The following is a 13,062-nucleotide window of genomic DNA, read 5'->3' on the forward strand; positions in this document are numbered from 1 at the left end:
CAACCAGAATTCCTGCTTATGTCCGCTGGGGAAAATGCCCAGTAACAGCGCTTCTCAAACTTGACTCCGCCTGTCGGTCTTGTGGAAATAAAAACACATTCTGACTCCCCAGGTCTGGGTGAGGCCTGAGAAGCAACATTCCTAACAGACTCCTGGTTACAGGTGTGTCCCAGTCCATTTCCTCTCCTATTAAATGATCCATAAAACCATGCTTTGAAAGCAAGCCTGGAGGAGCCCTCACTGGGCTGGAGGAGAAACCGTCATCTGTAATCACTTTTAATGTGGGTATTGCCTCTTCACCTCTGGGGTCTAAGGCAGAGAAAAGCTGCCTCCCCCACACACCTTGGGAAAGTGAAAGAGGAGCCAAGATCAGGAAGAGCTGACTCAGGAAACCCCACATTCTCTCCCACTAACTTGCACCTCTTCCTAATTCTCCACCTTTACCTTACTTCTTTGGAATGGTCACATGCTATATGATAAGTGCATATCACAAGTACAAGTCACTGAACTTCCTTTGCAAAAATAAAGGGTCTTCTTCCATCCCTCAAGGATGAAATGACTGATGAGACCCCCATTCTCTTCTCCTTCACTCAGGATGGCATATAAGCCTCAATTGCCAGACAGTTTCCAGGTCTGTCTTTGGTGACGCTGTACAGATGAAACTTGTTTTTCTCCTGTTTATCTGTCTTATGTTGATTTTATTACCAAATCAGCCAAGGAATCTAGAAGGGAAATAGGGAAATATTTCCTCCCCTACAACAGTAGGAGGACCTGGGTTTGCAAATTACTTAGTGTTCCGGGGCCTCAGTGCCTTCATCTGTAAAGTGAGACTGTTTATAAAAATCAACCTCATTTATTCAGGATGCTGTGAACACATGTGACCAATGAAGAGAGAATGCTCAGCTCTGTGCCCCTGGGTGGTAAATGCTCCAAGATTTCAGGGCTCCTCTTAAAATCATCAGTGTGACACCCAACTCCCAGTAAGAATGTCTGGATCAGATCCCAGGCCTGTGTTGAAATACATATCCAGACCCAAGATGTCTGGGGGGCTGTGTTAGCAACCTTAAACTTTATTCTGTGTTCTTATAAATGGTCCATAGTCCTTTGGAGCCTTGGGGGTGGACACTGCCCACTTCATGGAGTGTTAAGTAAAGTTTGTGTCCCCTAAATTGTCATCTTTAGTCATTTTTAATGTGGGTATTGCCTCTTTACCTCTGGGGTCTAAGGCATCTCTAACTGAGGTCAGCAGTGCAGAAAGTATATGCCCACGTGCCTGACCACAGTAAAAACCCAAGACTCCCAGACAGGGGTGAGCTTCCCTAGTTGGCAACACCCTGGACATGTTGGGTTGAGGGAACCAAGCAGAGACTTGTGCCTGTGTTTCTCCAGCTTGACCACATGCATTTCCTCCCTCTGTTGGTTCTACTCTGCATGTATTTGCTATAAACTTAAGTATAACTTTGTGTCCCATGAGTCCTTTTATGAATTAAACCTGAATGTTGAGTAATGGAATATTTTCTGCCATATCAGTTAAAAACAGATAGGACAGTCACATTTGCAGCCACCATGGAATGTAAGCTGGTGAGCCCTGAGGGAACTCAGATAGGAAAGAACACCTGTTATCTAGCAGCCATCAGACTGCAGCCACTCCCCACGATGAGCCCCAAGGGAACTCAGGTGTGAAAATACAGGACACTGGTCCCAGACAGCTGAGGTGCGTATCATAGGAATGATTTCAGCAAGCTGCTGACTTAAAAACAACACACAATGTGAGCGCTGCCAGTTAAGTTTTACTGGGGGCAAAATGAGGATCACAGCCCAGAAGACGCATCTCGCATAACTCTGAGGAACTCCTCCAAAGACATAGGGCAGGACAGTATATATGTGATTTTGGTAAAGGGAGAGCACATGCAATCAAGCACATATTTTTTGTACAAAGTTTCTTCTAGTCTCATGAAGCTTCTGCTAGTCTTGAGAAACAGTTGTCACCATGAAGGTTTTAATGCTTTTCTAGATATGAGGAGATACAGAATTGGACTCATAAAATCAGCTCCTGAAATATCTAACCTGGATACCTGCTCTGCCACCTTTTTCCTGAGCACAGAGTGCCTCATTTCTGCTCTCCATTCACTGAACATTCAATGAACTCCTTCAGGGAATGTTGAACGTCAGCAGCTACCACAGCACATGATTTAATCCTTATAGAGGTAGTTCGCAAGCCCCCATGGCAACTGCCAATTTGTAGCTGACAACGCCCCCTCACGGTCATGCTGTTCAGTGGTTAAGTGACATCTGACTCTGTGACCCTGTGGACTGCAGCACACCAGGCTTCCCTGTCCTTCCCCGTCTCCTGGAGTTGGCTCAAACTCATGTCCATTGAGTCAGTGATGCCATCCAACCATCTCATCCTCTGTCGCCCCCTTCTCTTCCTGCCCTCAATCTTTCCCAGTGTCAGGGTCTTTCCCAATGAGTCAGCTCTTCGCATCAGGTGGCCAAAATGTTGGAGCTTCAGCTTCAGCATCAGTCCTTCCAATGGACATTCAGGACTGATTTTCTTTGGGATTGACTGGTTTGAACTCCTTGCAGTCCAAGGGACTCTCGAGAGTCTTCTCAAGCACCACAATCCAAAATCATCAGTTCTTCAGCATTCAGCTTTTTTTATGGTCCAACTCTCACATCCATACCAGACTACTGGAAAAACCATAGCTTTGACTATATCGACCTTTGTCGGCAAAGTGATATCTCTGCTTTTTAATATTTTGTTGGGGCTTCCCCTATAGCTCAGTCTGTAAAGAATCTGCCTGCAGTGCAGGAAACCGGGGTTTGATCCCTGGATCAGGAAGATCCCCTGGAAAAGGAAATGGCAACCCACTCCAGTATCCTTGCCTGGAAAATCTCATGGACAGAGGAGCCTGGTGGGCTGCAGTCCATGGGGTTGCAAAGAGCTGGGCAAGACTGTGCAACTAACACTTACACTAGGTTTGTCATAGCTTTTCTTCCAAGGAGCAAGCATCTTTTAATTTCATCTCATGATGATCATAAGTTCAGCCATAATTTGGGAGCCATTTCATGACCATTTTGTCCCACATTGCTAGAAAGGCTCATTCCTAGTTCTCGTGAAGATTTCTGATAGGCCACTCAGTGTGCTATTACTGGACTAGGTCTTATCAACATTGAAAGGGCTCTGGACTAACCTGTCTTACTTTAACTATTATAGTCCAGGAAAAATTCCCTCTTGTTGTATCTTCCCATATCTAGAGTTATACTATTATAATCATTGACCACAAAGAGAATTATATATTTGCTCAACTGATTCAAGTCCCCTAATCATCATTTTCATTGGAGATTCAGTCACACATTTGGTAATGCAAGAAACAGCAATCTTGTAAAACAAAGTACCAATAACATAACTAGTAGCATTATTAAAGTCATAAGTAAGAATTAAGCCAAGAACTTCTGTTAGGTATAGCCCTGTATATTCTTAGGCTGTCTGACTTAGTCTATTCTATACCAATCTTTATTGTTGGGGTGGGAGAAAAATTATATATTGGCACTGCCGTAAAGGCTCCCAGCCCAATTTCCTAGTGTTACTAGGCTGGTTATCCTTAGTATAACTTAATTGTTCCCAAGATAAAGGGGGGCCTTAAATCTTAAATGACCATAGTCTGGTGTTAACCATATAACCCATAATCCATGTGAGAGGTCTTATTGCTTGGTTGAATTTTTGCTTGTTGCTCTGATTGAGCTTGAGTAGTTTAGAGGAAAATTCATATTATGGCCACGGTCAGAGGTATTATTAATTGGTCAGGTGAGAAGATTCCACCTAGTAATGTCAAGTGTAACCTGGACAGGACTGAACTTTCTTTCTTCTAAAATAAAACTATTTAAAGATCACCCAATTAGAGCCTTGAAGTAGAGAAATCCACCAAGGCAATCTAGAAGTACTTGACACAGATAATTACCACAACCCAACTGGACTGATTTTTAAAACTAGCATAGGTTCGTGTCCATGATAGAAAAACAATTGATTTAATTGCAAAGGTCTAATAAGCCAAGAAAACATTGTAAGTGGTCATATGAATCAGGTCCAGCATCTTGGATACGCTGTCTACTTATATCATCTTCTTCTCATCCTGGTGGGGTGTAGTTTCCTCTGTTTGATCATCATTTCAAGGTGAGTTTGAGGTCAGCAGTCTTCTCTATAGACCAGTCCAGCAGAGGGGTCTTTAGAAGTGGGAATTAATCCAAGAGCTAATTTTCCTTCACTGTGCATGAGCTAATTAAGAGTACCTGATAAAAAGTCCTTCCATCCAGACTGGAGATAGCCCTTTAAACTATGTCTTTTCCAATACACATAATACCATTTGCAGGTCATGGAGCATCTGATCTTCATCCGAAGATTACTGAGATAAGCTTCAGAAACAAAACTTAGAATGTTCTTTTAATAATTCAATTAACTTTAATATAGCATAACAGCAAGGAACTATCTGGGAAGTGAGTCATGGAGAATTCCATGGAGAGAGGAGCCTGGCGGGCTACAGTCCATGGGTTCACAAAGAGTCGGACACAACTGAGCGACTAACACGGTAAATATAGACCTCCATTAACATAACTGTGAATCAACATACTCTTTTTCTCTCCAAAATTTCCCTCATTTCTACCAAATGTATCCAAATTAAGACTAATTTGTTGCAAAACATGTCTGGTCTCAAAAAAACCCTGGTCTGGTAATTTATATAACAATAATTGATCATATAGGCTTTTGCTTTTCTGAAATTTTTTATAAGAAGTCTCAGACTGAACGTTAAAAAAGAGAAAAGAAAAACTCTCAGGATTAGAAAGGTCACACCAAGGGCTTATCACATGTTTCACTTACAGATCTAGGTGAATTTCTCCCTTTACAAAGTCCCCAAAATACCTTGAAATTTCTGTATCTGCTGGTGAGGTTGCTTTCCTAATGTATCTGATAAAGCTTCTGAAAACCTAAGAGTTCACAATCTCTCAAGGAAGATTTATACAAAAGTATCATTTACCAAATTACTGTAAATCATAATTAGATTGAGAATCTGTGTTTTACACCTGAAAAACATAGATCCAACCAGTAACTTTTCAGACAGAAACCATAAAAATTATAACCATTTTAACCAGTTTACTCAGTCTTTTTGTTAATTAATTCTTTTGTTAACAGTGTATGAAGCCATCAGTTTTCTCACTGTGTGCTTGCTCAGTTGCTTCAGTCGTGTCCAACTCTTTATGACCCCATGGACTGGAGCCTACTAGGCTCCTCTGTCCATGGATTCTCCAGGCAAGAATATTGCAGTGGGTTGCCATGCCCTCCTCCAGGGGATCTTCCTGACCCAGGGATCGAATCCACAACTCCTGCATCCCCTCCCTGCATTGCAGGTGGATTCTTTGCCACTGATCCACCGGGAAAGCCCCTAGGTTTCTCATTAGGATTCTTTCATTTCTTACCCAGCTTAGCATTAATGACCTGAAAGTCAGAAACATATTTATACAAAAGTTCTTTCTGTTAATCTTTTTGAAGAGGAAGCATTTTTGCAAAGTCATCAGAAGAAAACCATAACTGTTTATAATGACAAAAGAAGTCACGTTTAAAATCTGATAATCCAATTGATAAAGTAACTTGGCTATGCTGTGACATACAATACTTGCAGATAATAAGTATAATTACGACTGACATTTGACTGGGACATGTCAGAATTTTAGGAACTCTATATAAATTTTAGAATGTCTATATTAGTAATAATTATCATACAGTATAACCTGAAAAGATTAATTACTCATTTGACAATACTTCCCATGTACTTTAACATACAAAATGAACCTAATTAGTTTAATATTAGTGATGTTTCAGGGGCCCTTTGAAGCATCCCAAATAGATAAAGGTCAAAAGGACTTCCTTAGAATTTCATTTAGGAAGTTTTGTCAAAGAATATCAAAAGGGTTTAGAACACTCAGATAGGATCATAGATCACTGTGAAACAATAGTTATTCACTTAATCAAAATAACCATAAAAGAATTCAAAAGGGAGGGGAAATATGCATACCTATGGCTGACTCATGTTAAGGTTTGACAGAAAACAACAAAAGTCTGTAAAGCAATTATCCTTCAATTGAAAAATAAATAATTTGGGGGAAATAAAAGATTTCAAAGGCAAATACAGAGCAGATCACTTAAAAGTAAAGAACTCAAAATCTGTTATCAAAGGCAGTTCAACATTTTAAAAAAACTTGTACAATGCACAGAATTCTTTCCTCAAGGCCTGTTTCCCACAAAGCTTTCTGTAGCCATCACTTCATTTGCCCATCCAAAAAGAGTTACCTGTAAGTCAAGACCTACTTTCTTTTTCTTTTTTTTTATTATTTATATTTGTTTATTTATTTTTTGTTCTGCTGGGTCTTCACTGCTGCGCCAGCTTTTCTCTAGTTGTGGCGGCGGCTCTCCAGCTGTGGTGCACAGGGTTCTCACTGTGGCGGCTTCTCTTGTGGAGCACGGCCGTAGGGCACGCAGGCCTCAGTAGGTGCGGTTTCTGGGCTCTAGAGCACAGGCTGAATGGTTGTGGCCTGTGAGCTTAGCCGCTCCTCAGCAAATGGGATCTTCCCAGATCAGGGATAGAACCCATGTCTCCTGCACTGGAAGGTGGATTCTTTACCACTGAGCCACCAAAGAAGCCCCACTTTTTGTTAATAAGTTCAATTCCATTCCTCATGCTTTCTTTACTGAATACACACACCCTACTTTCCTTAAGCAACCATGAATCGACTTTTATATTAGCAATCTGTAGATTGGTGAGCATAAATACCAGGGATAATTTCTAAAAACATTTCCTTTCTCACAGAGAACATCTCAGGATGGCACCAAACATACTCATTAGTAGTCCAAAATATCATGAGTTTCTCTGTAAGAGGAAGCCAGTGTTCCATAATTAATGTTTCAGTGTTTGATTTTATTTGAGAGTGACCTAGCTAGCTGTTCAATAAACTTAAATCATTTAATTTAGCACCACCCTAGAAATTCAATTCACCAAAATCTAGAGAGACTAAAATAGACATTTTCAAAGCATAATCATTCTTAAAAGAGTTTATCTAAAGTTCTTATCTCACTTAAATTTTCTCTCCTTAAAAGCTTCTTCACATTGAGTCACTTTCCTTGCTGAAAAATCCGCAACAGATATAATAAGATCTTAAAATTCTGAAAGAGATGGGAATACCAGAGCACCTCACCTGCCTCTTGAGAAACATGCAGGTCAGGAAGCAACAGTTAGAACTGGACATGGAACAACAGACTGGTTCCAAACAGGAAAAGGAGTATGTCAAGGCTGTATATTGTCACCCTGCTTATTTAACTTTTATGCAGAGTACATCATGAGAAACGCTGGGCTAGAAGAAGCACAAGCTGGAATCAAGATTGCCAGGAGAAATATCAATAACCTCAGATATGCAGATGACACCACCCTTATGGCAGAAAGTGAAGAGGAACTAAAAAGCCTCTTGATGAAAGTGAAAGAGGAGAGTGAAAAAGTTGGCTTAAAGCTCAACATTCAGAAAACGAAGATCATGGTATCTGGGCCCATCACTTCATGAGAAATAGATGGGGAAACAGTGGAAACAGTGTCAGACTTTATTTTTTTGGGCTCCTAAATTACTGCAGATGATGATTGCAGCCATGAAATTAAAAGACGCTTACTCCTTGGAAGGAAAGTTATGACCAACCTAGATAGCATATTAAAAAGCAGAGATATTACCTTGCCAACATAGGTCCGTCTAGTCAAGGCTATGGTTTTTCCAGTAGTCATGTATGGATGTGAGAGTTGGACTGTGAAGAAAGCTGAACACTGAAGAATTGATGCTTTTGAACTGTGGTGTTGGAGAAAACTCTTGAGAGTCCCTTGGACTGCAAGGAGATCCAACCAATTCATCCTAAAGGAGATGGGTCCTGGGTGTTCTTTGGAAGGACTGATGCTAAAGCTGAAGCTCCAATACTTTGGCCACCTCATGTGAAGAGCTGACTCATTGGATAAGACCCTGATGCTGGGAGGGATTGGGAGCAGGAGGAGAAGGGGACAACAGAGGATGAGATGACTGGATGGCATCACCGACTCGATGGACATGAGTTTGAGTGAACTCTGGGAGTTGGTGATGGACAGGGAGGCCTGGCATGCTGCGCAATTCATGGGGTTGCAAAGAGTCGGACATGACTGAGCGACTAAACTGAACTGAAACCTAGGCACAAAGAAAGCATTATACTGATTGTTCTACTGATGACTCTAAGACATATCTATATTAATTAGATCGACAAATTTAAACATTAATACCAGGTATTAATTTAATATTGAATATTTCCCAATTCATATGAACTTGAAATCCATCTAGTTTAGTGTCTCATATTTGGAGTTGTTTGGTTTGTAAGTGCTTGCTTTTGTTTGCTGCTAAGTCACTTCAGTCATGTCCGACTCTGTGTGACCCCATAGACGGCAGCCCACCAGGCCCCCCCGTCCCTGGGATTCTCCAGGCAAGAACACTGGAGTGGGTTGCCATTTCCTTCTCCAATCCATGAAAGTGAAAAGTGAAAAGTGAAGTCGCTCAGTCGCTCAGTCGTGTCCGACTCTTAGCGACCCCATGGACTGCAGCCTACCAGGCTCCTGTCCATGGGATTTTCCAGGCAAGAGTCCTGGAGTGGGGTGCGACTGCCTTCTCCGTTGCTTTTGTTTAGGCCAACTAAATTAGAGCTCATGTATAAGCTAACCTCAGCAATACTATCCAAAGACAGAGAAAGACACAAACTGAGACGTACATATACTCAGACATGACAAAAGATCTAGCTTCATTTTCTAAACGTAGTCATGAATTAGATATCTCAATATAAAACTCACTATTTGATACGAAAGATGTCAAAAGGTTTCAGAACCCAAACTTTGCATCTTCTCATACATAGAAAAGTACTCAACTCTTTAACTTGGAATATCTGGCTTTCTTTTTTTTTAATTCATAAAACCTTTATATTTTAAGAAATATATTTTTTTTTCTGTGTACTGCTTGAAACAATAATTGAATAACTCCTCACCATGATCCTGAGATGCTCATAAAAAATGAGGGGTGGTATAATCATTTTATAATACATACCTATGTCAAATCATTACGTACACCTTAAACTAATACAATGTTGACAGCAACTGTATCTCAATAAAAGTGGATAAAAATGAGGGTAGAGTGATTAGTTGCTTGACCCTGTTTCTCTGTCAACTTCAGAGAATGATAGGCCCACCACTAAACCAGAATTTTTGAATATGCTCCTCTAAGGGATCATTCGGAGAAGGCAATGGCACCCCACTCCAGCACTCTTGCCTGGAAAATCCCATGGACGGAGGAGCCTGGTAGGCTGCAGTCCATGGGGTCGCTAGGAGTTGGACACAACTGAGTGACTTCACTTTCACTTTTTACCTTCATGGATTGGAGAAGGAAATGGCAACCCACTCCAGTGTTGTTGCCTGGAGAATCCCAGGAACGGTGGAGCCTGGTGGGCTGCCGTCTCTAGGGTCGCACATGACTGAAGCGACTTAGCAGCAGCAGCAGCAACAAGGGATCATTGTCACAGGCCTCTTGAATGTTTCTATTTTTTTAATTTTTAATTGGAGGATGATTGCTTTACAATATTGTGTTGATTTTTATCATATATTAACATGAATCCGCCATATCTGACTTTCTTTAATTAACAATAATCTTTTGACATTCAGACTGCACGCATGTATGCACGCGTGCTCAGTTGCTTCAGTCGTGTCCATCTCTTTGCAACCCTATGGACTATACATGCACGCGTGCTCAGTTGCTTCAGTCGTGTCCATCTCTTTGCAACCCTATGGACTATACAGCCCACCAGGCTCTTCTGTTCAAGGGATTCTCCGGGCAAAAATCCTGGAGTGGGTTGCCATGCCCTACTCCAGGGGATCTTCTCAACCCAAGGATCAAACCCAGGTCTCCTGCACTGCAGGCAGATTCTTTACCACTGAGCCACAAGGGAAGCCCAACGTTCATACTACCTGCCCTTTGTTGCAGGAAAATTATATTTCTATATAACCTGGCTGCGCCCTTGCCTCCTCGCAGAAGTTATCTCAGGGTTACTTGAGAGGCTGCCTTGGGATTGAGTCCTAAAAATTCCCACTGAAGAACTTAACTCTCAACTCTTAGACTGTGAACATTTTTTAAGTCTACAGTGTGGCCTTCAGGACTCCAAACACAAGTAGCTGTGCTGCAGCAGAAACTAATCAACGTCCCCGCATTGTGTTAGCCCCTATTCAGTCGTTACTCCTTCCACTCATTCAACAGGGCTCCTACAGATGGCTTTTACCTCCCGCCCTCTCTTTCTTGCTTAATTGCATGCTGAAAATGATTGCCTTCTAGCTAAGGTTATACTAGGCACCTGATGTTTACTTCTCCAGGACAACACCCCCTAGCACTCCTCGCCTTTGTGAGCATTCTCCATCCAGAAAGAAGGTCTCAGAGTGATAACCTTGAGCACAACCAGAACCTGTTTCAGAACCACCTGAGGCCAGCCTTAACAATCTCCATGTCTCCAGGAGGGAGGAAGAATCCAAGACTACCTCAGCTCCATCCTTATCTACAGCCCCATTTTCTAGCCTGAAACTGTATGACCCATTCCTAACTTCCAGGAAGTGAGGCACAATCTTGCAAGCGTTAACCTACTGTGGTACCCTTTGCCTGGCAAGGTAATAAAGCCACTCCTTTCTACTCTTGCAAAGCTCTGCATTTTCTGTTTGGTACAGGTGAACAGAAGCCGGGTTTTCAGCAACAGTATCTATATTATTATCCCCAAGTAGAAAGTACATCCACAGAAGGTAGATAACTTGTCTGAGGTCACACAGATAGGGAATAGCAAAAGGAAAGTGAAGTCACTCAGTCGTGTCCAACTCTGCAACCCCATGGACTATAGCATACAAGGCTCCTCCATCCATGGGATTTTCCAGGCAAGCGTACAGGAGTGGGTTGCCATTTCCTTCTCCAGTAAGCTGGAATTTAAATTCCTCTATCTCCAGTGATGAGGCTTTTAACAACTACTGAAGCACAAGTAAAGATAATCTAACACCACTGATGTCTCCCATAGAAAACTCAACAAATGGAAAAGAAAATTTATTTCATCATAATATTGGATTGGCCAGAAAGTTCATTCGGGTTTTTCCACATATTGTTATGGAGAAAGCCGAACAAACTTTCAGGCCAATCCACTTCAAGAAAATTTCCCTTTAAAAATATGTAAATTAAAAAGCATTTCATGTTCCATCTAAAGGATAAACAAAGAGGTCTTCAGGCTTTCAGGTAGGAAGTAAAGTCATCTCTAAGGCAGGAAAACATTCAGGACACTTAACGGGGACACTCCATGGCAGAATTCCGTGGAACCAGCTCTACAGTTGTTCTTGGGAGAGAAAGTCTGATCCAGAGTTTTTTATCCCATGAAATTGTCCTTGAAGTTAAAGGCAAGAACTCCAGGCAAATAAAACGTGTAAGCCCCTTATTTTTGTAGAATTATCTATCCAACAAAATGTTTATGAGGATACCTTGTAAAGACATTTACTGCACATGGTGGAATTTCAGTGTCCACTACGCTAGCCATCAGCCACGTCCGACTACCGAGCACAGGAAGTACGACTCTGCCTTAAGTGAGATCCCAAAGACAGTACGAAGAAAAGTAAACTATCATATTACTCTTTACTACCTGTTGATTATATGTTGAAATTATACTATTTTGGATCTATTGAGTTAAATAAACTATTAATAAAACTAGTTTTACTTCTTTCTTTTTCCTCTTTAAAAAATGCTGCTACTAAAAAAAAAAATCCTGGGAATTTCCTGGCAGTCCAATGATTAAGACTCTTGGTGCTTTCACTGCTAGGAGGGACCCAGTTTCCATCACTGGATGAGGAACTAAGATTTCATGTGCCCCATAGCAAAAAAAAAAAAAATGCAATTACTAGAAAATTTTTAAAGTCTCTTTGTGGTTTGCATTATATTTCTACTTCATAACACTAGGGTAGAATTTGGGGGAAGTGATTTTGCCTTTTGTTTATGCTATTAACTATAGCTTGATCTTTAAAAAGAAATATGATTTATATGAAACAATAAACTCATTATCCCAAAATTCAATAAAAGAGCTAATGAACAAAGAGCTGTGTTCTCTCTCCTGGAATGCTGAGACACTAGCTGGGAGGCTCTGGATGGGAACCAATAATAATAGAATGGAGAAGAGCTGTGCTGGGCTTTCAGGGACCACATGGTCCAGCCCACCTGTTTTACAGATAGGGAAATGGAGGTCCCCAGAGGTTCCTTCTCAGTCCAAGGTCACAGGAACTCAAGTCTGCAGTAGTTGGGGCTGAGACTACAATCCAGACGCTAGAGAAGCACCATCTTAGGGGACTTGCCCGAAGGCCTTGAAGAACTCATCCAAGGCCAACTGGCAGGGCCTCCAGTTCTTGCAGCCCACACCCCTGGCCCAAGGTGCTTCCTATTCCAAGTAACAAGAATCAAGATACTTCCTTCAGCCCTGGGGAATAGGACCCCTTCTCCCTCAGGTGCAGCTGTAAGTTCCAGCCTCCCGACCTCAGCTCAGAACTCACAGCTCCTCACACCATGAAGCTCAGCTGCCTACTTGCCCTCTGCCTCACCCCCTGCCTGGTGGGCTTAGCGAGCTCAGGAGAGACCTCAGGTGAGCTGAGGGGCTGGGAACAGGGGCCCTGAGATCATCACCTATGGGGAGGGGGGATGATGGATCCAACACGCCATCTGGTCACTTCCACCTCAGGAGGAAACAAGGACCTAGGCACAGGAAGAGGTTCCCTGTGGTCAGCATCCAGGCTCAGGAAAATCTGGGGCCAGAACTCCCAAGTGTCTCTTTGATATCGTCATCAAATTTTAATTTTTCTTAAAAAGCAATACATATGTTTGTTTTAAAAAGACAAACTATATGTAAACATGTGAAGTTTAAAAAACTGGCCCCCTATTTCACACAGCCCCAATAATCCTGCTCTCCAG

The sequence above is a fragment of the Bos indicus x Bos taurus genome, chromosome 13 (assembly GCF_003369695.1).
Source record: "Bos indicus x Bos taurus breed Angus x Brahman F1 hybrid chromosome 13, Bos_hybrid_MaternalHap_v2.0, whole genome shotgun sequence".
In the NCBI taxonomy this organism is placed as follows: Eukaryota; Metazoa; Chordata; class Mammalia; order Artiodactyla; family Bovidae; genus Bos; species Bos indicus x Bos taurus.